Below are 25,990 nucleotides of genomic sequence, written 5' to 3'. Positions count from 1 at the left end.
AGCCACTTGTCAGGTATGTAGGAGAGGGCATTTTTTGTTTAGGTACAGGTTGAACAAGATGATCTCTGATGGCCCTGCTAACTCAGAGTTTCTATAGAAGTGTTCTATTAAGCATACAATACTATTTTCTATAGCTCTAGAGAGTTGTAACCAAGGACTTCCGATTCTTTACAAGCTACAGACGTTTGTTGGATCTGCCCTGAAACTGCCCATTTTGAAGGATTTGTCAACTTGGTGAGGATGAGCAGCAAGTTCATTTTTGTCACTTTTCTTCTCTTGGTTCGGTTTTTTCAAGTTTCTTTGTGACTGATTTAACCAATCAACACCAAATCCATTCTGAGTTTGAAGTTCTTTTCCTGAGATCAAGTTATTTTTATTTTTAGGGCTGTGATGTGGCTGTGGGGACTCCAGAGAAGAATGAGTTGAGCGGTCCTCATGAGTTTTGAAGGCAAGAGGACTTGGGGAAAGTCTATTGCCTGAATTTAATTCTGAGAGCAAAAACAATCAGTAAGTCCTGTTGATTCTTCTACTGCAACCTCTCTTGTATCTGCCTCTTGCTTTCTACTTTCAATTATGTCTCTAGTTCATCTTCATTGACCTAAAACAGCTCTGAACATGTTATTCCTCTGCTTGACAATCTTCACTGGCTCAATGAACTCTACAAGGCCATCTACACTTGCTTTCTTATTTGTTCTTCCCACATGATGTTCAGGGCATTTCTTTGTACTGGTTATTCCCATACCCACAATGCTCCCCCTCTTCCCTTCCACCTCCTCTTTTCCTTGGCTTCTTTCAAGATTCAGCTCTAATCCTAACTTTTGTAGGAGGCTTATCGTGGTCTCCCCAACTGCTGCTTCCTTCCTCTCTGAAATCACCTTCTGTCCACTGTCTATATCCTGTAGATACCTAATTATTTACCTGTTGTCTCCCCCATTAAAAAGTGTGCTCCTTAAAAAAAAGTAATATTTTTGGTTTTTACCTCTGAGCTGACCTAACTACCACTGGAATGCCTGATCTGAACTAGTTTGCTTTAGTCCAAGCCCTCCAGGATGTGACTGAGGCCTCAATCAATCCAAATATACTTCCTATGTGGTAGCGTTTCCTTCTACCCAATAGATAGAAGCATTTTGTTCTTTCCAAATCGGCTAAGGATTTTTTGTTTCTAGTTTAGTGCTTTTGATTCAATAGAGATGTTCTGATTGGATAAAGGTATTAGAGTGAAGTTATTTTACATGTGATGGGATGGTTGAGCCAATCAACCCCTCTCTTATGTACAAAATAAGATAACTGGTTTTTATGCAAAAACATAGGAGAGCATAGGGAATAGGAGAGATCTATGAAAACTGTTAGAGAGTATGACTTGGGGTTAAGAAATGAAAACCACAGCTTATTGACTACTAGAAGCTTCCTACCTATGGATGACGAATACTTTCTTAGAGGGGAGAGGATGAGAAGGCTCCAAACAGCAAACAATGAAGAACATCACAAAAAATGAAAATGACTAAGTCTTAACAGACAGGATATGACCAGTTACCAATGTGGGAGGAATTTCCGAATTAGCTCTCTGGGCACACTCAGAACGTCAAATGGTTAGAGAAATGATACAAATTAATTCCAAAGTAGAAAGAGAATAAAAATGAGAAGATATGGTATGCAATTGAAATGGTATAAAACTGACCTATTTCAAATTGACAAGCACTTGAAAGTGTCTACTGTGTGCTAGGTACTGTGCTAAGTGGTGGAGTGGAAGGATAACTGGACCTGGAGTAAGAAAAACCCAAGTTCAAATCCAACCTCAGATACTACTAAAATCCTGGACAAGTCACTTAACTGCTGTCTGCCTCAGTTTCATCATCTGTAAAATGGGGATGATAATAATAGTACCCATCTCCTAGGGGGTTGTGAGGACCAAATAAGATAACATTTATAAAGTGCTTGGTAACCTTAAAGTGCAACATAAATATTGCTTATATGCTAGGGACACAAAGACAAAAATGGCATGGCCCCTGCCTTCAATGGGTTTCTATTCATGGCAGGAGATATGTGTGTGTGTGTGGTGGGGGGACAATGTATACAGATAAATAAATACAAAGTAACAGGGGGCAGAGTACTAATCATTGAGGGTATCAGGAAAGGCTTTTTCTAAGGGAATGATACTTGAACTGAGCCTTGAAGAAAGCTAGGAACTCCTGGAGGTAGAGGTAAGAAAGGAGGACACTCGAGATATGGGTACAGCCCAAATAAAGACAGGAAATGGGATGTTATGTATGGGGAATATCAAGTAGACCAGTTAGTCTGGAATAGAGTATGGGAAGGATAATAATGTGTAATTGGTCTCCAAATATAGATTGAAGTCAGACTGTGAAGGATTTTCAATGATAAAAAAAAGAAGTTTGTAGTTTATCTTAGAGGTAATGGGGAGCCACTCAAGCTTCTTGAGCAAGGGAGTGACACAGACCTGGGTTTTAGGCATAAAAATTTGGCAGTGGTATAGATTGGAAAGGAGAGAGGGTAGAAATTGAGAGACAGTTTGGGAGGCTATTAGAATAATGCAGCCAGGAGGTGATAAGTGAGCCTAGAGGAGTGATTTTGCTTAGTAAAATCCAAATGACATCAGAAAAAATGAAATTAATGATTATCTTAAGAAAAGGAATCACTGGGTTCCAATGTGGAAGTCATTTATAAATTGTCTGTACATAGTTAAACCATCAACTTTTTGTAGCAAAAGACAACATTAATAACAGACAAAAAATGTATATAAACAAGAAATGAGGAAAGATCATTGTAGGATGGAGGAAACAGGAAAAGTCTCCAAGGAGATAGAACTAAGTAGTCTTTTTTTTCCCTTTAGTAAAGCAAGTGGGGTTAAGTGACTTGCCCAGGGTCACACAGCTAGTAAGTGTCAAGTGTCTGAGGTTGGATTTGAACTCAGGTCCTACTGAATCCAGGGCTGGTGTTTCATCCATTGTGCCACCTAGCTGCCCCTGAACAGAGAGACAAGGCAGGCAATAGGAGAAGGGCTGTCTTCTGAGAATGAAAGAATATGAAAGAATGATTGTTTGCACCATCCCATGCACATAAAGAAAATGGTCTTAATGGGAACAAGTGACTTTAGATATTTGGGTGAATTGGACTAAATGAGGCTCAAATCTTGGGCACTAAGTTTGCTCATCATAACAGGCAAGAATGCAAGGAAATTGGTCAAGTTTTGTGTTCGACATGCTCTCTTATGATCTTGATCAAGTACCATGGGGGCTGCCCTCTCCATTCTTACCTACTTTGCTTTGTGTGCAGCTAAGTGGTGCAGTGGATAGAGCACTCACCCTGCAGTTGGGAGGACCTGAGTTTAAATAGGACCTCAGACACTTAGTACCTGTGTGACCCCGGGCGAGTCACTTAACCCTAGTTGCCTTAAAAAACATCCAGGGTCATTTCCAATGAGCCTGAGATATATCTATATATCTTGCCAATATATCTCTTACCACAGGACCCAGATGGCTCTAGAGGAGAGAGTAAGGCTCTTGGCCTTGCACAGCTCTACCTCACTTAAATCCAGTTCACTGCAAGTCATAACCTGATGTCATGGTGCTCTTTGAGAATGAAGGACAAACAACAACAATAATACTTTGCTTTGTGCACATTCATTGATCAAATTGGAAGGGACCTTAGAAGTCCTTAGAAGTCCAACCCCTGATTTTACAGATGAGAAAATGGAAGAGGCCCAAAGAGGTTCAATGTGACTTGCCCAGGTACATAAACCTAGAAAGTGGCTAAGGCAAATACTCTTCATTGCACCAAGCAGCCTAAGATATAAGCCCAATTACAGGACATGGCTGCACAATGTAGATCAAGACATCCTAACCCTGAGTAGCAGCCACATCTCTGGAGGTAAAGACTGAGCTCATTAAATAGATGCTACCATCTTCCTGCACATGAGTTATTTTTAACTACAGTGTACCTGAGCTGGCTGCCATCCTTAGGATGCCTCAAGTGGGTTCTATGAATCACCTCTGAGATGGTGAAAGCATGCCAAAGGGCAACAAAGTTAAATTTAGTAGATGAATGTTTTTGAAAAGCTCGGGAATTTAGATAGGAGAGAGATTTCTTACATCTTGCTAAGCACACACCAGGGTCTGAGAGATGGAGAAAGAAGGAAACACCCTATTTAAATGTATTTGGGGAAAAATAAAAATAAAATGCTATTAAAATGAAAAAAGATTAATTAGAGCTAGGAAAAGTAGAATTTGGGGAAATGCAGGTGTTGTAAAAACAAAAGAAATTAATAAAAATTTATTTTAAAAAAGAAGGAAACACCCCAGAGAACTGGAAATTGGAAGGTGCCTTCACTGACATCTAGCTAGTTACATTAGGAAGCTATGTAGACACTCGGGGAGCTAAAAAGGAGAGAAGGCTGGAGAGGGCAATGGGGTAGTCATTACTGGGGACTGTGAATGATCACTAATGTGATTTCAATCAAACCACAAGTATTTATTAAGCAGATACTTTGTGTTAGGTCCTGTGCTAAGCACTAGGATGAAAAAAGCAAAAACAGTTCCTAATCACAGGGAGCTTACACTCTAATAGGAGAAAATTAGTGAATAAATAGCATTAGGTCTATTCCTGGGCACCTAGGTGGTACAGTGGATAGACCACTGGGCCTGGAGTCAGGAAGACCTGAGTTCAAATCTGGTATCAAACAGTTCCTAGCTATGAGAAGACTGGGCAAGCCATTTAACCCTGTTTGACTCCATTTCCTCATCTGTCAAATGAGCTGGAAAAGAAAATGTCAAAACATTCTGGTATCTTTACCAAGAAAACCCCAAGTGGAGGAGTCAGGAAGAGACAGATGACTGAACAACAATAAAACCTTAGATCAAATGAGATAATATTTGGAAAGGGCTTAGCACAGTGCTGTATAAACTTGTATTCCCTTCCCCTTCGATGGGAAGACACTAGCTGAGTCTTGAAGAAAGCTAGGCACATCAGAAGACAGACAGGACATGACCCCCATTGTTTCTTATACAGCTGCCTCCTGCCTAGGTGAGCTGCTGGAACCTCCTATAGCTTCTGTTCATCAAGTCAATCTGGAGGCATTTACCCAGTACTCTGGCTGAAAAATCCATAAGGGTTTCCACTTACTAGAAGGAACAAATCGTGGTCAGCTCTTATCAGCCCAGTCTCTTCCTTTGACCTACGCTGTTACTGGTGCTACTGTCCCTGGGCTATTGAGTCTGGCTCCACCCTTGACTTCTGTTGATTTTTATAGTTTACAGACAGTGGTTCCTTGATACTTTGGCTTCTGTAAGTCAGTTCACTAGCATTTATTAAGTGCCTACTATTTGCCAGACACTGTGATAGGTGCTGGGAATACAGATACAAAAACCAAAACATCTGTTTACAGATGCTTCATATTCTTACAGGGAAGACAATATGCACACATCAAAGTGTATGCTAAATATATATATATATATATGAATATATATATAAAGTAAACCCAAGGTGTTTGGGGTGTGGGGAAACACTGGAATCTAGGGGGATCAGGAAAGGCCTCAGAGAAGGAGGGATCATGACTAATGTGGAAATGTTTAACATGATTGTACTATATAACCAAATCAGATTGCTTGTTGTCTTAGGGAGGATGGAGGGAAAGGAGGGAGGGAGAAAAATTTGGAACTCAGAATCTTACAAAAATGAATGTTGGGGAAAAAGTACTATTAAGATGGAAATTTTTTAAAAAGAGGCGGTGTCTCTTAAGAGTTCTTAAGAGTTGAGTTCTAAAGGAAGCTAGGGATTATAAAAGATGGAGACACCATTCCTGGCATGGAGATAGGAAATGGAATGTCACATATGAGGGACACCAAGCAAACAAGTTTGGCTGGACTGAAGAGTACATACATGGAGGGGAGTAACACATAATAAACATGAAAAGGTAGGTTGAATCTGGATTGCAAAGAGCTTTAAATGCCAAACAGGGGTGTTTGTATTTGATCCTAGAGGGAATAGGGAGCTACTGAAATTTTTGAGCAGGGGAATCCATCATTGCCAGGTCTGCCAGGAGATGTAAAATGGGCAGACCAATTAGAAAGTTATTTCAAGGGGGCAGCTAGGTGGCGCAGTGGATAGAGCACCAGCCCTGGAGTCAGGAGTACCTGAGTTCAAATCCGGCCTCAGACACTTAACACTTACTAGCTGTGTGACCCTGGGCAAGTCACTTAACCCCCATTGCCTCACTAAAAAAAAAATAAATAAAAATTAAAATAAAAAAAAAGAAAGTTATTTCAATAACCCAAGAAGAGATAATGAGAGTCTGAACTGGATGAGTGAGTATGTGAGGGTAGAGAAGGAGACAGATGCAAGAGGTGTTGGCCAATGAATGGATCTAGGAGGAAAGTGAGGATCCAGGGAGGACTACAGGGTTGTAAATCACAGTGACAGAAGGGTGGTAGTACCTCCACAGAAGTAAGGAAATTCAGGAGAGGGGCTGGGCCTGGGAAGAAAGATAATGACTTATGCTTTAGGTATGTGGAGTTTAAGATATCTATGTCATACCCAATTCAAGTTATCCAATGGATAGTTGGTGATGTGGAGCTCAGGGGAGAGACTAAGGCTAGAGATATCTGGAAGTCTGATGGTGATCTCTTTCCTTAAATTGCATGGACCCTGGACCATAGTCATGATGACCACTTCAGTACCTGGCCCTTCCTTGCCACAAAAGGAAGTTGATCCTGGACCCACAGCATTTCCATTCAGAGAGTACTTTCCTACAGCTCTCTGGGGTGGGTAGTATGAGTATTGTGCTTTTTTTATCTCATGAATGGGGAAATTGAGGCTCATAGAATTTAAGTGACTTGCCCAAGGTCATGCAGTTTGCATGTGTCAGAGCTAGAATTTGAACCTGCCTCTAAGCATGGCACCTTTTGCCATCCCTTCCCTCTTCTCCTCCCCCCCCCCCCGCCCCGCTATTTTGTCCCTTAGCACAGATTCTCTGGCATGCCACACTTCAGGTCAGGAAAACTGATGGAAACGTTCTAGATCCTTCCTCACTTCCTTTCTCATATAGGAGAGAGCCAGTGGGCAAAGAGCAGGCCTTCATGCTTCCCAGAATCCTGTGCAAAGAAACCCTTTTCCAAGCAAAGCAAGACTTCACCATAAGGTGCATCACTCAATTCACAGACCTTACTTTAACCTGAAGTGCTTTCAGAGATTCTAATGAATGTTCCTTCTCCTGATGACACAGGCAGTGACATGCTCAGCATAGATAGATTGACGAAGTAGGGTTTTTATCACTAAAGAGAAATTAGCTTTGGGCTCCGCAGCTGTCAAAATGTTCCTCCCAGGCCCACAAATGTTCATAAATAATGTTACAGCCAGAGCTGAATACCAGCTAATGACCACAGGGGGAGGAAAAAAATACATCCCAGCCAGTCAATTCAGGATTTGTTTAAATTTACCTTGTTTTTCTTAAAGTTAAGTGTTTAAGAAAAGCCTTTCTCCTTGATGGCCACCATTAGTCAATGAAAATGTGTCTGAATTTCATCTTCTATTTTCCATCAGGAAGTCAGCTTAGTCAATACTTTTATTGACTAAGCCATCAAGGCTGGAGACTTTTATAAAGGCAAGTCAATGAGGCCTTCATTGTTCCCTGAGAGTTGATAGTCCCTGTGGGGGAGGCTGAGGAAGAGAAGCCAATATCTATTCTAGGGTGCCACTGGCTTCCTGGTGGAGAGAGATCCCTTAAATGACAATGACTGGGGGGCAGCTAGGTGGTGCAGTGGATAGAGCACTGGCCCCTGGATTCAGGAGGACCTGAGTTCAAATCCGGCTTCAGACACTTAACACTTACTAGCTGTGTGACCCTGGGCAAGTCACTTAACCCCAATTGCCTCACCAAAAAAAAAAAAAATGAGAATGACTGGAGAATGATAGGACTGAGACTCAGAATTGGGAGGAAGCTTAGAGATTATCTGGTGTCACCCACCCTCATTTGACAGGTTTAAGTGACTTTAAAGCCCAGCTTCAATCAGCCATGCCCTCTTCCATGAGCCCAGCACTTCAGCCAGACTGGCTTTACTGTTCTTCATGCACAAACTCGTTATCTGCCATCTCTGCTTCTGCACCAGCTGCCTCCCATGGGTGAAACACATACCCTTCTTACCTCTACCTTCAGAGCTCCAGTATGATTTTCTACATGGAGCCTTTCATGATTCATCACCTACTCATTTCACCCCCTCTCCATTCCCTGGCATTCATTTGTATATGTCATGAATGTACAAGTGTCCCCAGAGTCTTAGTCCAGTTTCAAGCTGTAATAGTTTTCATGAAAGCATCGTAAACTTGAATGTGTACATGTTGTTTCTTCCAATATAATGTAAGCCCCTTGGCATCAGGGAAGGTCATTTCACTTTTGTCTTTGTAGGCCCAGTGATTAGCAGAGTGCCTGGTACATAGTAGGTACTTCAAAAAATGCTTGATTTATCAAATGATTGTATATGCTATTTTCCCCTGTAGGATGTGAACTCCTTGAGGGAAGGACCCATTCTTTTTTTGGTCTTTGCCTCCCCAGACCCTAGATCAGTGGCTGGCACATAGTAGGTGTTTAATGAATGCTTGTTGATTCAGTGATCATCTAAGATTACACAGTATTGGTACTAGAAATCTAGTGTCCCCTTTGGAGCTGAAAGGGCCATTTATTCTAGTGGGGCCTCTAGGGCTGGTATTCAAAACGCCCTCTCAGGGTTGTGGTCAGGCTCTGTCAAGGAGGCAGATATCACGAATGATTAGCTGGAGACATAAGATTTGACTAGGGCCATTGGTTAGACCATCAAATGCTAGAGGTAGCTAGGATCTGATCAAGTGGTCAGGGCTAGAGATGAAAAATTCTGAGCCAAGGATAGAATGAGAGATGCTCAGATGGTCCTGGGAGGAAATTGGTCCAGAATATAATCAAGGACTACTTACTAAGATAAGCCTCTAAAAGAGAGGGTAGTGTGTGGAAACTGAGGTAGATGAGGGATGGGGCCAGGCAGATTGGGGATTTGTAATCTGGGGCCAGGCCCAGAAACAGCTAGAAGGCAGGTGGGGCATCGAAGATTCACTTGAGAATCAATCCCTCAACAGACCCCAATTTGTGTCCCCTCCCACACAGATATCCTCTGGTCATACTGGGTTGTAGCCCAGTCACCCATGCCATCCTTGTTTTCTTTGTTGTCATTTAGGTTAAGGACAACACCTGGTTTTGCCCGAAGGTGAGTTGTATCAGCAGAGAGTTGTACTGCCAGCTGCCATCTTGCTGATGGAGTGACAGGATTTGCAATGCAGCTCATGCCTTGGGGTGGTCTGCCTTAGTTTTAGAGGGATAGTCTTTCAGGGTGATAGGGATCTGTTGAGATCATGGCTCTGTCTCCCAGTGACCAACACTATGTTCCTTGGGAGGCTGGGGTCCTTCAAATGAGCCCAAAGGACCTGGTAGATATAGAATCCATTAAGTCCCTGAGGAACTCACTATCTGATCCAATGCCTGGGCGAATGAATACCCAGTGCCCTGCAAATATACTTGTGAAGCCAAGGGATATCTGAGAGTCAGCTAGAGGGCTGGTTTTAAATCCCACCTCAGGAATTTACTATCTCTGTGATCCTGGGCTAATGAATTAAACTCTTAGAGATTGAGTTTTCATCTCTGTAAAATTAAGGGGTTGTGTCTGACAACTTCTAAGGCCCCTACATCGATGATGCAATGAGGAAATGTGATTTAGTGGAAAGTGTGCTGGATGTGGACTTAGAGATGATGGTGGTGGTGATGGTGGTGATGGTGGTGGTGATGGTGGTGATGGTGGTGGTGATGATGGTGGTGGTGGTGGTGGTGGTGATGGTGGTAGTGATGGTGGTGGTGATGATGGTGATGGTGGTGGTGGTGATGGTGGTGGTGGTGGTGGTGGTGATGATGGTGGTGGTGGTGATGGTGGTAGTGATGGTGGTGGTGATGATGGTGGTGGTGGTGGTGATGGTGGTGGTGGTGGTGGTGATGATGGTGGTGGTGGTGATGGTGGTAGTGATGGTGGTGGTGATGATGGTGGTGGTGGTGGTGATGGTGGTGGTGGTGGTGATGGTGATGGTGGTGGTTATGGTGATGGTGGTGGTGGTGATGATGGTGGTGGTGATGGTGATGATGGTGGTGGTGATGGTGGTGGTGGTGATGGTGGTGGTGATGGTGATGGTGGTGGTGGTGGTGGTGGTGATGGTGGTGGTGGTGATGATGGTGGTGGTGGTGGTGGTGATGATGGTGGTGGTGGTGGTGGTGATGGTGATGATGGTGGTGGTGGTGGTGGTGATGATGGTGGTGATGGTGGTGGTGGTGGTGATGGTGATGGTGATGGTGGTGGTGATGGTGATGATGGTGATACTTATGATGATAGCTCCTTTATGTTTGTAAAGTAACTTACGAACATTACATACATTATCTGGGCTATTATATATCCTCACTTTGCAGATGAAGAAACTGAAGTTAAATGATTTGCCTAGTATCACACACAGTGTCTGAGGCTGGATCCAAACTCTGGTCTTCTTAACTTCAGGTGCTTTATCCACCGCACCACCCAGCCACCTCTCGTACCTACGTGACCTCATGCAATTCATTTAACTTTACCTGTAAAATGACCTGTAGGCCCTCTTCCTGCTCTAAATCTATGCCATTAAAATTATGCTATCTTTCCCACAGTATCCAAAAAGCATAATGTAGGCTACAACGATTTTCTCCTTAGATTCTCACACACATGTTTTTACAACTTTCAAGAAAAAAAAATAACCACACCATTTCGCTACTTCAATTTGCTGCTATCCAAACTGCAATATACTAGAAGGCTGCAGCAAGAAGATATGTAATCATCAATATCTTTACCACCCTAGGACTCAGCAAACACCAAATTGAATGGGCATTTCCATATACCTAGCATAAAATAAGAAGGGGATTTGACTTTTAACAATTGATTTCTGGGTACAGTTTGCATTTCTTTTTTTTTTTTTTAGTGAGGCAATTGGGGTTAAGTGACTTGCCCAGGGTCACACAGCTAGTAAGTGTTAAGTGTCTGAGGCCGGATTTGAACTCAGGTACTCCTGACTCCAGGGCCAGTGCTCTATCCACTGCGCCACCTAGCTGCCCCAGTTTGCATTTCTTTTAAAGGAAATATATAATAGTAAAAATAAATGTAATGATTCTGAACTTAACAAAGATCGTATAAAATGAGCATTTCTGTGTATACAGTATTATAGGAGAATAGGATTGTGCTACCTCTCATTATATGCAGCTTGCTTTCCAAGAAAGAAAATGCATATAATAATATGTGGATATATAATAAATATAACACATAACTTTCAAAACTGTCTTACTTGCCAGTGATTCTCTCTGACCTTCCATTCTCTTCTGTGCATTTCTTTTAAAAAGAAGCTTCAATAACTCTTTTTATCTCTTTTCTTCTATTGTTTTACCACCCTATTTCTTCTCCCTCTTACCTAATTGAGGAAAAAAGAAGAAAATCTCTGTAACAAGGACATATAGTTAAGCAAAACAAATACCTACGTTGGCCATTTCTGAAAATGATGTCTTATTCGGCATCTTGGGACTATCATCTTTCTCATTAGGTGAGTAGCATGCTACATCTTTAATTCTCCAGAATCCTGGTTAGTCATTGTATCAATCAGAGTTCTCAAATCTTTCAAAGTTGTTTGATTTTACAGTGTTGTCATTCTGTAAATTATTCTGGTTCTGCTCGTTTCATTTTGCATCGGTTCATACAAGTTTTCTCTCCAGGTTTCCCTGAAACCATCCATGTCATCATTTCTTATGGCACAATAGTATTCCATTACATTCATATAGCATAATTTGTTTGGTCATTTTCTAATTCATGAGAACCCCCTTATTTTCCAGTTCTTTAGCACTAGTAGGGTTATATTCTAAAGAGATCAAAGAAAGAGAAAAGGGATCCATATGTACAAAAAGAGCTGCCACAAATATTTTTTGTATATGTGGGTCCCTTTCCTCTTTCTTTGATCTCTTTAGAACACAGCCCTAGTAGTGGTATAATGGCTAAAAGAATGTGCACAGTTTAGTGATTTGGGTGATACTTCCAAATTGCTTTTCATAATGATTGGACTGATTCATAGCTCTACCAAGAGCGTATTAATGTGCCTATTTTCTCACAGGCCCTCCAACATTTGTTATTATCCTTTCTGTCATCTATGCAAATAAGTGAAATGGAAACTCTGAATCACTTTAATTTTGCATTTTTCTACTTACTAGTGATTTGAAGAATGTTTTCATTTCATTGTTCATAGCTTGGATTTCTTCCTTTGAAAGTTACTTGTTCGTGTTTTTTGACCTTTTATCTAGTAGGGAGGGGGATCATATTCTTATAATTTTGAATCAGTTCCTATATGTCTTGGGTAAAGAGACCTTAATCAGAGAAACTAGCTGCCAAGATTTTTTTCCCCAAGTTACTTTTTTCCTTTCTCATTTCAGCTGCATTGATTTTGTTTGTGAGAATTTTATATAATCATCCATGTTAGCTTCTGTGTTTAAACAGGAACTTCCCTTTCAATACTTTTGAAAGGCAATTTCTTCCTCACTCCTCCAATTTGCTTATGATTTCACCTTGTATGTCTAACTCATAGCTTGTGAGTTCAGAGCTTATCTTGGCATATGGTGTGAGATGTTGATCTATGACTAATTTCTGCCAATTGCTTTCCTATTTTCCCAGAAGTTTTTGTCAAATAGTGAGTCTTTACCTCAGTAACTGAGATTTTAGGGTGCATCAAACACTACGTTGTTGCATTCATACGCTTCTGAATGCTCTTTACCTATTCTCTTCCACTGATGACCCTTTTACTTTTTAACCAGTATCAAATTGTTTTGATGATTACTATTGCTATGTAGGTGGAACAGTGGATAGAGCAATGGGTTTGGAATCAGGAAGACTCATCTTCATGAGTTCAAAACTAGCTTAGAAGGGGCAGCTAGATGGCGCAGTGGTAAAGCACCGGCCCTGGATTCAGGAGTACCTGAGTTCAAATCCGGCCTCAGACACTTGACACTTACTAGCTGTGTGACCCTGGGCAAGTCACTTAACCCTCATTGCCCTGTAAAAAAAAAATGGCTTAGAACACTTACTAGCTGTGTGATCCTGGACAAGTCACTTAATCCTGTTTGCCTCAGCTTCCTCATCTTTTAAATGAGCTGGAGAAGGAAATGACAAACCACTCCAGTATCTTTGCCAAGAAAACCTAAAGTGAGCTTAAGAAGAGACAGACACGGGGTAGCCAGGTGGCACAGTGGATAAAGCACTGGCCCTGTATTCAGGAGGACCTGAGTTCAAATCCGGCCTCAGACATTTCACATTTACTAGCTGTGTGACCCCGGGCAAGTCACGTAACCCCCATTGCCCCACAAAAAAGAAGAAGAAGAAGAAGAAGAGCCAGACACAAATGACAAAAGGTATAGTGTGAAATTTCGTACCACTAGGACCCCTTCCTTCCCATTCTTTTGTCATAATTTTCTTTGAGATTCTTGACCTTTTGCTCTTCCAGATAGTTTTTACTATTGTTTAGCCCTATGATGTAATCCTTTGGTATTTTTATTGATATGGCACTGAATAAGTAAATTCAGAATAGTATTATCATTTCTATATTGGCACAGGTTACCTGAGGGCAATCAATATTTGGAAAGTGCCTTACACATTGTGCCAGCTATCAAATAATGGCTGAGTACATGCTACAAAGAATAGAGACATGCTATTGGATTTGGTTTCATTTTCTACCCAAGTCAAATACAATACTTGCATTTGTCCCCAGCTGAAAAAAAACAAACCCTCTATTTCCTCTTTCCCTAAGTGAGAAGGAAAAGGGAAGGCCAATGTAGGCCGACAGAGAGACCCATCTTCCACAGAAAGTCATCATTTATGGATGATAATGTCATTATCACAGAACTCGCCTCGTTCATTATTTCTTAATTAAAATAGTAGTTTACTTGGGTGGCAGCACCTTAATGACTAGAAAGTCTCATCCCTCTTTGACTGCGCCTCCCCTAGACAAGGTAATAACCATGATTATTCTGGGCTGCTGGCAGAAATATACAAGACAAGGCCCTCCTACTCTTACTTATTAGCTAATGGGTGATTCTAAGACACTGGGACTCTGCATGGTGGTATATACAGTAGATAGGCCATAGGACTTGGAGCCAGAAGACCTGGATTCTAATCCCAGCTCTGTCACTTATTACCTCTGTGACTTTAGACCAACCACTTTATCTCCCTGGGCCTCAGTTTCCTAATAAGTAATACAAGGGGGAAAGATTAGATGGCTTCTGAGGTCTCTTCCAACTCTCAATTTTTATTTATTTATTTATTTATTTTTAGTGAGGCAATTGGGGTTAAGTGACTTGCCCAGGGTCACACAGCTAGTAAGTGTTAAGTGTCTGAGGACGGATTTGAACTCAGGTACTCCTGACTCCAGGGCTGGTGCTCTATCCACTGCACCACCTAGCTGCCCACCCCAACTCTCAATTTTTGATACAATGATTTATTTTATTTTATTTCTTTTCTTTTCTTCCTTCCTTCCTTCCTTCCTTCCTTCCTTTCTCTCTTTCTTTGTTTCTTTCTTTACAGGGCAATGAGGGGTAAGTGACTTGCCCAGTATCACACTGCTAGTAAGTGTCAAGTGTGTGAGGCCGGATTTGAACTCAGGTCCTCCTGAATCCAGGACCAGGACTTTATCTACTGCACCACCTAGCTGCCCCCTTGATACAACGATATTGATCCAGACTATCTATTTTGGGCTGGTAGTATTGCACAGGTAGCCCATCTGCTGAAAATCAGGGCATGGAGTCTTTGCCAATAACTGGTTTTGCTGGTGACTTACTCCCTTTGAAGGGTTATTGAGGGGGACAGCGTGGGCTGCTATTTTATAGCTTTATATTGGTGGGGAAGAGTATTTTTCAATGTATAAGAAGGTCTGCCATAATTTAAAAGAATTCCAATACAAGAGACTTGAGAGATTATCAAGTCTGACCCCCTTCACCAAGTCTTACATTTGTCCATTCTTTTCTCTTTTTCTCTGCCAAACATTATAATTCAGGCTCTTAATGTCTCATATTTGGACTCTAGCCTGATGATTCTCCTGCCTCTCCTGTTGATTGTCCTTTTCCATCCATCAATCACACCCCTGAATCCCAAATCAATCTGCATTAGTACTATTTGGATAATATAATTCCACCGACTGAAAACCTTTAACATGCCCTTGTTGTCTAAAAGATGAAATTCAAATCTTTAGTTTTCTACAGTCTGGCCCTAATTTATCTCCACAGATTAATTTCCTACTGCTCTCCCATAGGAATACTAATACATATCATTTATATAGCACCCTGAGGTTTGTAGAGCACTTTGCATATGTTATTTGATCCTTCACAATTTGATCCTTTGAGGTAGCTGTTAGTATTATCTTTGTTTTATAGATAAAGAAACTGAGGTGCACAGAGATTAAATGACTTGCCCAGAGTCACAAGGCTAGCAAGTATCAGAAAAAAATTATTTCCAAATTCTCACCCTCCCTCCACTTCCTCCCCCACCCATTGAGAAAGCAAGAAATGTGATGTCTATTATACATATGAAGTCATGCAAACCCATTTCCACATTAGCCATAATGGGAGGGGGGAAAAGAAAAAGAAAGAAAGTGAAAAAAATATGCCTTAATCTGATGAGTCCAGTTCTCTTTCTGGAGGTAGACAGCATTTTTCATCATAAGTCCTTTGGAACTGTGATGGATCATTGTATTAATCAGAGTAGGCTAAGTCTTTCACAGTTGGTGACCATTACAATGTTGCTATTAATGGTATAAATTGTTCTCCTGGTTCTGCTCACTGAAATTCACATCAGTTCATATAAGTCTTCAGATTTTTTTTCTGAAACCATCCTCTTCATAATTTCTTACAGCACAATATTATTCCATCACAATCATATACCACAACTTGTTTAGCCTTTCCCCAATTGATGGATGCTGCTAAAATATTTTTATCCATATGAGTCCTTTCAATTTATTCATATGGGTCCATTCCCCCAAGGAATCAATATCAGAAGGATATCATTATGAGACAGCTTCAACTACAGGGTGAAATTCCATAGCATTGACAACGTTATATAAAAGTTCCAGGATGGTGCACTCTAGCCATAGTTGCCTCCTCTTGCCTATTTCATGGGACATTTGGATTCTGAGGCAACTTTAAAGGCTAGGATATAGATAAATGGATGGATGGATGGATGGATGGATGGATGGATGGATGGATGGATGGATGGATGGATGGATGGATGGATGGATGAATGGAAGGATGAATGGATGGATAGGTTGGTGGATAGGTGGATAGATATAGATACATAGGTGGATGGATAGAGATAGATAGATAGATAGATAGATAGATAGATAGATAGATAGGTAGATAGATGGAGAGTTGGTTGGTGGATGGATAATGGATGGATTAATAGAGATAGATTGGTAGATAAATTATATAAATAATATAGAGACAGACAGATAGACAGACATATAGATAGATAGATAGATAGATAGATAGATAGATAGATAGATAGATAGATAGATAGATAGATAGATAGAAGTAAGACAGTCCCTGCCCACAAGGTGCTTATATTCTAATAAGGGAAGACAACAGAAATAGAGACCAGAGGGACTTAGTTGGTTAAGATGTTATAGTGTGGGGGCAGCTAGGTGGCACAGTGGATAGAGCACCGGCCCTGGAGTTGGGGGACCTGAGTTCAAATCCAGCCTCAAACACTTAACACTTACTAGCTGTGTGACCTTAGGCAAGTCACTTAACCCCAATTGCCTCACCAAAAATAGATGGCATAGTGTGGAGGAGGACATGGACTGACTTGGAGGTGTTGACCCCAGCAAGATAAGGCAAAAACTGACCTATCAGAGGGAAAGGAGCCATGGTAGAGGTCAGATTACTGATGGGGAGAAGGTGGAGGTGATGGTCCTTATAGAATTAGCATAGCATGGGGCTAGCTGGGAAGGACTTGCTTCATCAGTTCTACCCTGCTCTGTTCCTGACTGGCTGTGCAGCCTTGACCAAGTCACTTTTACCCCCACCCCCCAGTCTCTGTATTCTCATTATCACAGATAAGGAAGGTCAAGGTCTCTTACAGCTGAAAAATTCTGTTATTTTCTGGTTTCCAGTGACTTGTATCCATGAACTCATCCCATCCTCTCTAACCCATTCTATGCCACTGTTCACTTTTCCTGGGCCCTGCTGATCTGTCTGCCTCAAGACAGGGTTGCACATGGTTTCTTACAAATGCACCTATGAATGAGGGCCACTTAGTTCCCCTTCCTCAGCAGCTGCTGAGCAGGAGGCAGGGCTCACCCTGGGCTCCATCTCTATCTTGTAGTTGGAAGGGTGATTAGCCTAGAATGGTTGCCTGCCTCATGGTGAGCCAAGCCTCCCCATTCACTTCAGCTGAATGATTTCTCAGCATCGTTTCCAAAGGGCTGTAGGGAGGAAAAGTGGGTCTAATGGTTTTACAGATCAGCCTGTTCCAAGGAGAAGAGGGAGGGCTGGTCTTCATCCTCAGCACACCACCTCCTAGGAATCACTCATCCTTACATCCCTCTTTAGCATGCACAGGATGGTTATGGAGATCTCACTTCATGCAAGGCATTTGATTGGGGGTCAGAAGTCTGCTTGAAATTTAATTCAATTTCATCTGCTGAGCACTTATTCAGTGTCTGCAATGTGTAAGGCCCTGTGGTAGGCACTGGTGATGCAAAGACAGAAACTAAATAGTCCCTCCCTTCCAGGAGCTATTTTCTGACATCCATTACAGTTTCCCTTGTAATACTCTGCATTTTATTTTATGCACTTAAAAACATTCTGAGAAAAAATCCAAAGGCTTCACCAGACTGCCTAAGGGGTCCAAGACAAAAAAAAAAAGACTAAAGACCTCTGCCCTAGAAGAAAGAAAAGGGGGTACTAGGAATTCCAAGATGTGGAGAGGAGGGGAAGATTTCAGTCATGTGGGACCCATTGCCCTGATATAAAAGGAAGGGTAAGGGGAAGCTAGGTGGTGTAGTGGATAGAGAACCGGCCCTGGATTCAGGAGGACCTGAGTTCAAATCAGGTCTCAGACCCTTGACACTTACTAGCTGTGTGACCCTGGGCAAGTCATTTAACCCCAAATGCCTCACTAAAAACGAACAACAAAAAAAGGAAGGGGAAAGGGATTCTGGGTGTTCTAAGAGGTAGAGGGAAGACAGGAGAGAATTCCAGATAGGTAGTGCCCTTTGTGGAAAGGAAAAGGTCTGTGGACACAAGGAACAACAGAAACACTAATGGCCATGGTATGAAAGGAAAAAGATTTCCAAAGATGACTTCCATGTGCCCAAAGGCAGGGACTGTTTGATTTTTATTTGTATCACTAGCATTTAGAATTGCACGCAGAGGAAACACCTAATAACAGCTTATGGATGGATGATTCTGGTCATCTGGATGGGCCTCAGGCACAGGGTCATCATCCTCAGAAATACTTTTCTGCCTCTGAGAAACTGGGAACCAGCTGGCTCTCGTGACCCTCTGTTGAAGATTGTTCTGGCATCTAGATACCCAGGCCTTTCTCCTGTGGCAATGCATAAGTCCCTCATGGACCACCTAGCTTCTTGTTATAACTATTTTGTTTTTCTGTAGTTTTCAGGAAAGTTCCTGTGAACTATAACCTTGGAGAGGGCTCCTGCTTCCAGGAGATCATGGACCTATTGAAGTCCTGAAATGCGAACCCTAACCCTTTGATGGGTCTAGAATCTTCTCAGAGTGGGAGCTCCATCCAGCATAAATAACAATCCATAAGCCCTTCTCATGGGGAATAGCTCTCATTCCACTGCATCCAGGGCCATCTTCAGTGGTCCCGATGTATATCTTGCCACTGAACCCAGATGGCTCTGGAGGAGAGAGTGAGGTTGGCGATCTTGCACAGCCCTCCTTCACTTAAATCCAATACAGTGCAAGTCATGACATCACCTGCCGACGTCATGGTCTTCTTGGAGAATGAAGGACAAACAACAGCTCTTGTCCATGCCTTTCTATGGATATGACCTGAGCAAGTCCCTCCTCTGGGATTGAAAAAATACTTTGTTGATGCCTAATTGGTAGCTTCCATCTATTCTGTACATATCTTGTGTGTACAGCTATTTACATGATGTCTTCCCCAATAGAGTGTTAGCTCCTTGAGGGAAGGGGCTGTCTTTTGCCTTTCTTTGTATCCCAGTGCCTGGCACATAGTAAGAACTTAGTAAATGCTTTTTGATTATCTGCCTGACAACACATGGGCCATCCATAGGTTGTCCCTCCAGCTGCAGCTCCCTTACCCATCCTTGGCAATGTCTCTTATTGCCAGTTGGTAAAATGCAACAACTGTTTACATCTTCTACTTGGCTCTCCAGTTCCCTTTGGGTCACCAGTCATTTTTAACCTTCAGAGAGGGTATTATTGTGTGGTACCCAGCCATAGAGCATCACAGGAGAATATTTGTGTGAACAAGATAAGCCTTGGATGGATAGATAGCAGGGAACAGCTTGAGATCACTGAATTCTAATTCAATTGAACATGCATTTAATTAAGCACCTGCTATGACACAAACTGGATTTGTGACCAGGGGCAAGTAATTTAACCTCTAGATGCTTTAGACAACTCCCTGAGACTATACATTGTGAAGAAATCGCTGGCCTGATCTGGTAGGAGCTTGCTCATTTAGAAGTTCCTTAATCAGATAAAACCACAGGTCAAGTCCCTATACCTTTATTTATGTGTTAGGGTGCTGGAGATTAAAAGACAAAATCCAAGCAAGGCTGTGCAGTTCTCAAATGAAATCTAGCCATTCTCCTGGTAGCCCATTATCATTAGTATTTTTTCTTAACCTGGTTGCAGGCTTTAAGGTTACTTTTCATCCTTATTGTTTATCAAGTGTCTTCCTTATGACAGCCCCATGAGCTAGGTAGTGTATTATTATTCCCATTAGACAGATGAAGCAACTGAGGCCTCGCATGGTAAGGGGGTTTGCCTAAGGTTATGGTTCCATTTTCTTTCATTCTTTTTCTGAGTTACCCCTTAGCTTCACTCCCTTTCATTGACCCTCTGCAACTTCCAGCCACTATAATTTGGAAATAGTTGGGGGTGATAATGGTAGATAGCATTTATTTCCTGCTTTATGGTTTGCAAAGTGCTTTACAAATACTATCTCTTTTTATCCTTACAACAACCCTGAGAGGTAAGTGCTATTATTAATCATCCCCATTTTACAGATGAGGAAATTGAGATAGACAAAGATCAAGTGACTTGCTCAGGTCAGTAAGCATCTGAGGCTGGATTTGAACTCAGATCTTCATGACTCGAGGTTCAGTGCTCTGGGCACTATGGCACTGACTAGCTATCTCTAGGGAGGATGCACCATTTTCTAAATGAAGCCACCCTGGATTCAGAATTAGAGTATCCAAAGTTCAGATCTTAGACCTGCCACCTTAGGTGTATGACCTTGGGCAATTCACTTTGGACAAGTCCCTGGGCCTCAATTTCTTCATCTGCAAAATATGAGAACTCATTATCTTTCCCTCAAAATCATCTCTTTGAATTTTTCTTGTTTTTTAATTTATTGAATTTTTCTATTACTAGTGAAGGTCCATTGTTTTCCCCAGTCATCAAGGCTCACAAGCTTGGTGTCATCTTTGGATCTTCTCATGTACCCCACATATTCAACCCATTACTAAATCTTGTCATTTTCAACTTCACAACATCTCTCATATATTTCCGCTCTCTACTCACATAGCCAGAACGGTAGTTTGAGACTTCATCAGCTCTCACCTGGGCTATTATAATAACTCTCAAATTGGTCTCCCTGCCTCAGGTGTCTCCTGATTCCATTCCATTTTCCATTCAACTGCCAAGATGCCTTTTTGGGGAGGGGGCAGGGCAATGAGGGTTATGTGACATGTCCGGGGTCACACAGCTAGTAAGTGTCAAGTATCTGAGGCTAGATTTGAACTCAGGTCCTCCTGAATCCAGGGCTAGTGCTTTATCCACTGCGACACCTAGCTGCCCCTAAGATGTCTTTTTAAAGTGAAGGTCTAGGGGCAGCTAGGTGTCGCAGTGGATAAAGGACCGGCCCTGGATTCAGGAGGACTTGAGTTCAAATGCAGCCTCAGACACTTGACACATATTAGCTGTGTGACCCTGGGCAAGTCACTTAACCCTCATTGCCCTGAAAAAATAAAATAAAATAAAGGTGTCTAGCCTTGTCTATCCCCATTCTCCTCTTGAATTATTATTATTATTATTTTTTTTTTTGCAGGGCAATGAGGGTTAAGTGACTTGCCCAGGATCACACAGCTAGTGTCAAGTGTCTGAGGCTGGATTTGAACTCAGGTCCTCCTGCATCCAGGGCCGGTGCTTTAACCACTGCCCCACCTAGCTGCCCCATCCTCTTGAATTTAATAAACTCTAATGGTTCCTTATTATATCAAGGATCAAACATAAAGCTCTCTGTTAGGCAACTGAATCTTTTCACAACTACTTTCTATCAGTCACCTTTGTTGTTCACCTGGCACTCAACTCTCACCTGTGGCTCCAAGAAGCTGTAGCATACACAGCAGCTAAACCATCTTGGCAGACAAACTAAAACAGATCTGAGGTAACCTACAAGCCACAAATTCATTGGTGAGTTAGTGGGGATCTACCCCAAGTATGTGAAGACCTCTCCGAATGGAATGGGCTGATGAAAACAATTTGTTCCAACAGCTATGAAGGTGGCCAAAGCAAGAGCTTGGTCAGACATTTAAGATGCCAGTGTTGTCCACTGCATCCTGGGCCATCACCAGTTGTCTTGATTTTGTCCTGTCTTTGATCTTCTATGGCTCTGGAAGATAGAGTGAGGCTGATGACTTTGCACAGTCCTCCCCCACGTAAACTCAATTCACACATGAGTCAAGACATCACCTTGTGATGTCATTGGTCCTCTTCAAAAACAAAGTACAGGGGGCAGCTAGGTGGTGCAGTGGATAAAGTACCGGTCCTAGTTTCAGGAGGACCTGAGTTCAAATCCAGCCTCAAATACTTGACACTTACTAACTGTGTGACCCTGGGCAAGTCACTTAACCCTCATTGCTCTGCAAAAAAAAAAAACACCCCCAAACCCAAAAACAAACCATAAAAAGGACAAACAACTTACACTTTACTCTCCTCCACTTCCTATAATCTAGTCTCATTGGTTAGAGGCAGCCAGGTGGTGTAGTAGATAGTACACTGGCCCTGAAGTCAAGAAAGACTGAGTTCAAATATCACCTCAGACACTTACTAGCTGTGTGTCCCTGGGCAAGTCACTTAACCCTAATTGCCTTAAATGTCTCGCTATTCCTTGGACATGACTCCATGTCCCATCTCCACACCTTTGCATTGACTGTCCCTTATGTCTTGGAATGCTTTCCCTCCTTACTTTTGGTTCCTAGTCTTCCTGACTTCCTTCAGAACTCAGCTCAAATATTTCCTAACATAAGAAATCTTTCCCCATCCCTTCCTGCTCCTAGTGCCTTTCCTTCTGAGATGACCATCCATCTACTCTGAATCTATCTTGTGTAATTATTCTATTATTGTTTGGCTCTCCCATTAGAATGTGAGGGCAGAGTGTGTTTTTGCCTTTCTTTGTATCTCCACTTGCTTAGCACAGTGCCTAATACATAGTAGGTGCTTAATAAATATTTGTTCACTGACTAGGGGCTTGACGAGATGGCTCCTAAGTCCCATTGTAGGTCTAACCCATGGGATGAATCTTAGAATAGATCCTTCAATACTTTGGAAAGGTTTCCCTTCCTCTGTGAACCAGTCTCAGAATATGCCTTCCATCAGAAGACGTACAATCAAGAAATGCTAAAGTGCCCTAATTAATGCGCCAAACAGCTTCTGTGTAGGAGGGCAAAGCAATTAAAAGCTAGACATGTTCAAGTCCTTTAGATAGTGTCTGGGTGACGGCAATTCTGTCAACACCCTCGAGAAGGATTCTGTCAGCCTTTGTTTGAACAACATGGCTTTATCGTTCACAAATGAAGCCCTTGTCTTGTCAGCTAATCCTGACAGAGAATTAGAGAAGACAGCTGATGCTGGAGGGGTGGTAGGGACAGACAAAGACAAGACACCTTTGTATTGTAGGAGATCCATTCAAAATTGCCATCATGTCTCAGATGACGTTTTTCATCAACTTCTCAATTTCTCTATGAAAAGGGCATGAATTCCTCTAGGATACCCTAAAAGAAGGAGTTTATTTGTTCTGGATTATGCTCTATTGATCCTTTGTTTCTGAAAAGATTGCCTTTACAATGAATTTTTTCCTCATCAATAATGGTTGTTTACTGAGAGGAAACAGGATATAATGTTGAGATTCTTAACCTGGGAAGTTGCTTTTTTTTAAAAAACCAACAACGGGATAACTATATGTCAACATCCTTGGTTTCTTTTGTAATCATCCATATTTCATTTTATGCATTTAAAAATATTATTCATAGAAGGGTCCCATCAGCTGTACCAGATGACAAAAGAGTCAGTCTCTCTCTCTTTCTCTTTCTTTCTCTCTCTCTCTCTCTCTCCTCTCTCTCTCTCTCTCTCTCTCTCATATGCATGCACACACACACACACACACACACACACACACACACACACAGGTTAAGAACCCTAGGGTAATGAATAATGTACTAGACTTCGAGAAAGACCTGGGTTTGAATCTGGTTTAGGTTATTTACTTTAAATGGCAAGTCACTTAACCCTTCCAAGCCTTAGTTTCCTTATCTGTAAAATGGGGATAATACCCCACAGAGGTACTGTGAGGACTGAATGAGATAACATGCATAAGATGCTTTTCCTGCTTTAAAGGACTATACTAATGTGAGCTCTCTCATCTATCCTGAGTCTGCTGCTTCCTAGCGAGGTGACTGAGGAAGGTTACAGCCTCTCTGAGCTTCAGTTGCTCCTTCAGTAAGAGGGGGACAATCATAATGTCTGAGTGCCAACTTCATGGAACTTTTCTTGGTAGGATTAAATGAGGTGATGTATATGCAAACACTGGGCTCCTGAAGCCTTTGAGGCTTCTGGCATTGGAGTCTCTGGTTACTTTTTGAATGTTCAGTGTGACTGTCTTGGGTAATCAGTTATGATAATCATGGCCCCTGCACCCATTCAGTACTCGATTCCCTATTTCTAGACCATGTAATCATCATAAATATAAAAGCAAAATTTAAGTAAGATATTTTATAATATTAAAAAATAAGTAAGAGAATCAAGTGAATCAGTTTAATTAGTCAAACATTTATTAAGCACCTACTATGTTTCAGGCACTGTGCTAAGTGTTGGGTATACAAAAAGAGGCAAAGGCAGTCCCTGCCACCAAGGAGCTCACAACCTAATGGGGGAGACAACAAACATTTATACAAACAAGCTCTATACTGGATAAATAGGAAATGGTTAACAGAGAGGGAGGCATTGGCAATAAGAAGGGTTAGGAAAGGCTTCCTGTAGAAGACAGGATTTTAGCTTGGACTTAAAGGCAGCTAGGGGGAAAGTCAGGAAAGCAAGTAGGCAGAGATAAAGAGGGAAAGCATCCCAGGCATGGAGAATAGCCAGGAAAAAATGTCTGCAGCCAAGAGATGGTATATCTTGTTTGTGGAACAGCCAGGAAGCCAATGTCACTGGATTGGAGAGTACATGGTGGGAAGTAGGATGTAAGAAGACTGGAATGGTAGGAGGGGGCTGATTATGAAGGGCTTTAAATGCCAAATAGAGCATTTTGTATTTGATCCTGGAGGTAAAGAGGACCACTGGAGTTTCCTAAATAAGGGAGTGACATTATCAGACCTGTGCTTTAGGAAAATCACTTCCGTAACTCAATGAAGAATGAACTCGAGTGGGGAAAGACTTGAGGCAGGAAGACTCACCAGTAGCTATTGCCATAGTCAAGGTGTGAGGTGAGGAGGGTCTCCACCGGGATGGGTGGCAATATTAGAGTAGAGAAGACAGCACATTCAGGAGATGCTGCAGAGGTGAAATCGACAGGCTTTGACAATAGATTGCATATGGTGGGCGAAAGCTGGTCTTTCACTGGATGACTCCTACGTTGTGAGGCTGAGGGACTGGGAGGATGCTGTTGATGCCTTGTATAGTAATACAGAAGGTAGGAGGAGAGTGGGATTTAGGAGGAAAGATAATGAATTCAGTTTTGTACATTTGAGTTTAAGATGTCTACTGGACATGCAGTTAGGGATGTCTGAAAGGCAGTTAGAAATGTGTGATTGGAGGTCAGCAGAGAGGTTAAGGCAGGACAGATAGATTTGAGAATCATCAGCATAGAGATGGTGATTTCATATGCAGAAACTGGTAAATCATGGAGTGAGGTATTATAGAGGGAGAAGAGAACAAGGCTCAGGACAGAACCCTGGGGAATGCCTGTACTTAGAGGGCATGATCTGGGTGAAGATCCAGAAAAGGAAACTGAGGGGTGGTTAGATAGGTAGAAGGTGAACCAGGAGAGAGTAGTACCCAAAAAACCTAGAGAGAAGAGAATATCGAGGGAAAATGAATGCTGGGTTGGGGAAATTATTCGTTAGGCCATTGGCAGATGGGGTGAGAAAAGTATCTCCTCTCAGCTAGGGCTAAGCATGAATGTCTGCCTCTCTCTTTTGGCAGGCTAAAATCTGCTGAAGCCTTCAAGTTTGGCTCTTGGATTATCAGGATTCTGTTGGGGTTCAGGGACACTAGGGTATCACCATTCCATCTGCTAACCCCTTTACGTCTCCTCACTCCCACCATTTCCTCCCTCTGCCTCATGGCACCCATGGCTGTTGGGTTGTTTGTTTATCTATCTCTCTCTTCCATTTATTTCCCTGAAGGATCTTCCTTTTAATGCAGCTTATCTCT

General features: G+C 42.0%; 1 protein-coding gene across 1 annotated transcript in view; it reads left to right on the top strand.

Annotated features, from left to right (window-relative positions):
* The first annotated feature begins 412 nt into the window (after positions 1 to 412).
* The window catches only part of LARS2 (leucyl-tRNA synthetase 2, mitochondrial), a 343,246-nt gene continuing 317,668 nt past the window's right edge, over positions 413 to 25,990 (top strand). The window contains exon 1 of the mRNA XM_043966870.1: positions 413 to 507. The gene's annotated coding sequence lies outside the window, so the exon portion shown is untranslated. The remainder of the gene's footprint in view (positions 508 to 25,990) is intronic.

Source organism: Dromiciops gliroides, chromosome 5 (assembly GCF_019393635.1).
Source record: "Dromiciops gliroides isolate mDroGli1 chromosome 5, mDroGli1.pri, whole genome shotgun sequence".
NCBI classification, from domain to species: Eukaryota; Metazoa; Chordata; class Mammalia; order Microbiotheria; family Microbiotheriidae; genus Dromiciops; species Dromiciops gliroides.
Note: the sequence above shows the minus strand (reverse complement) of the source record. Positions and strands in the feature narration are given on the sequence as shown.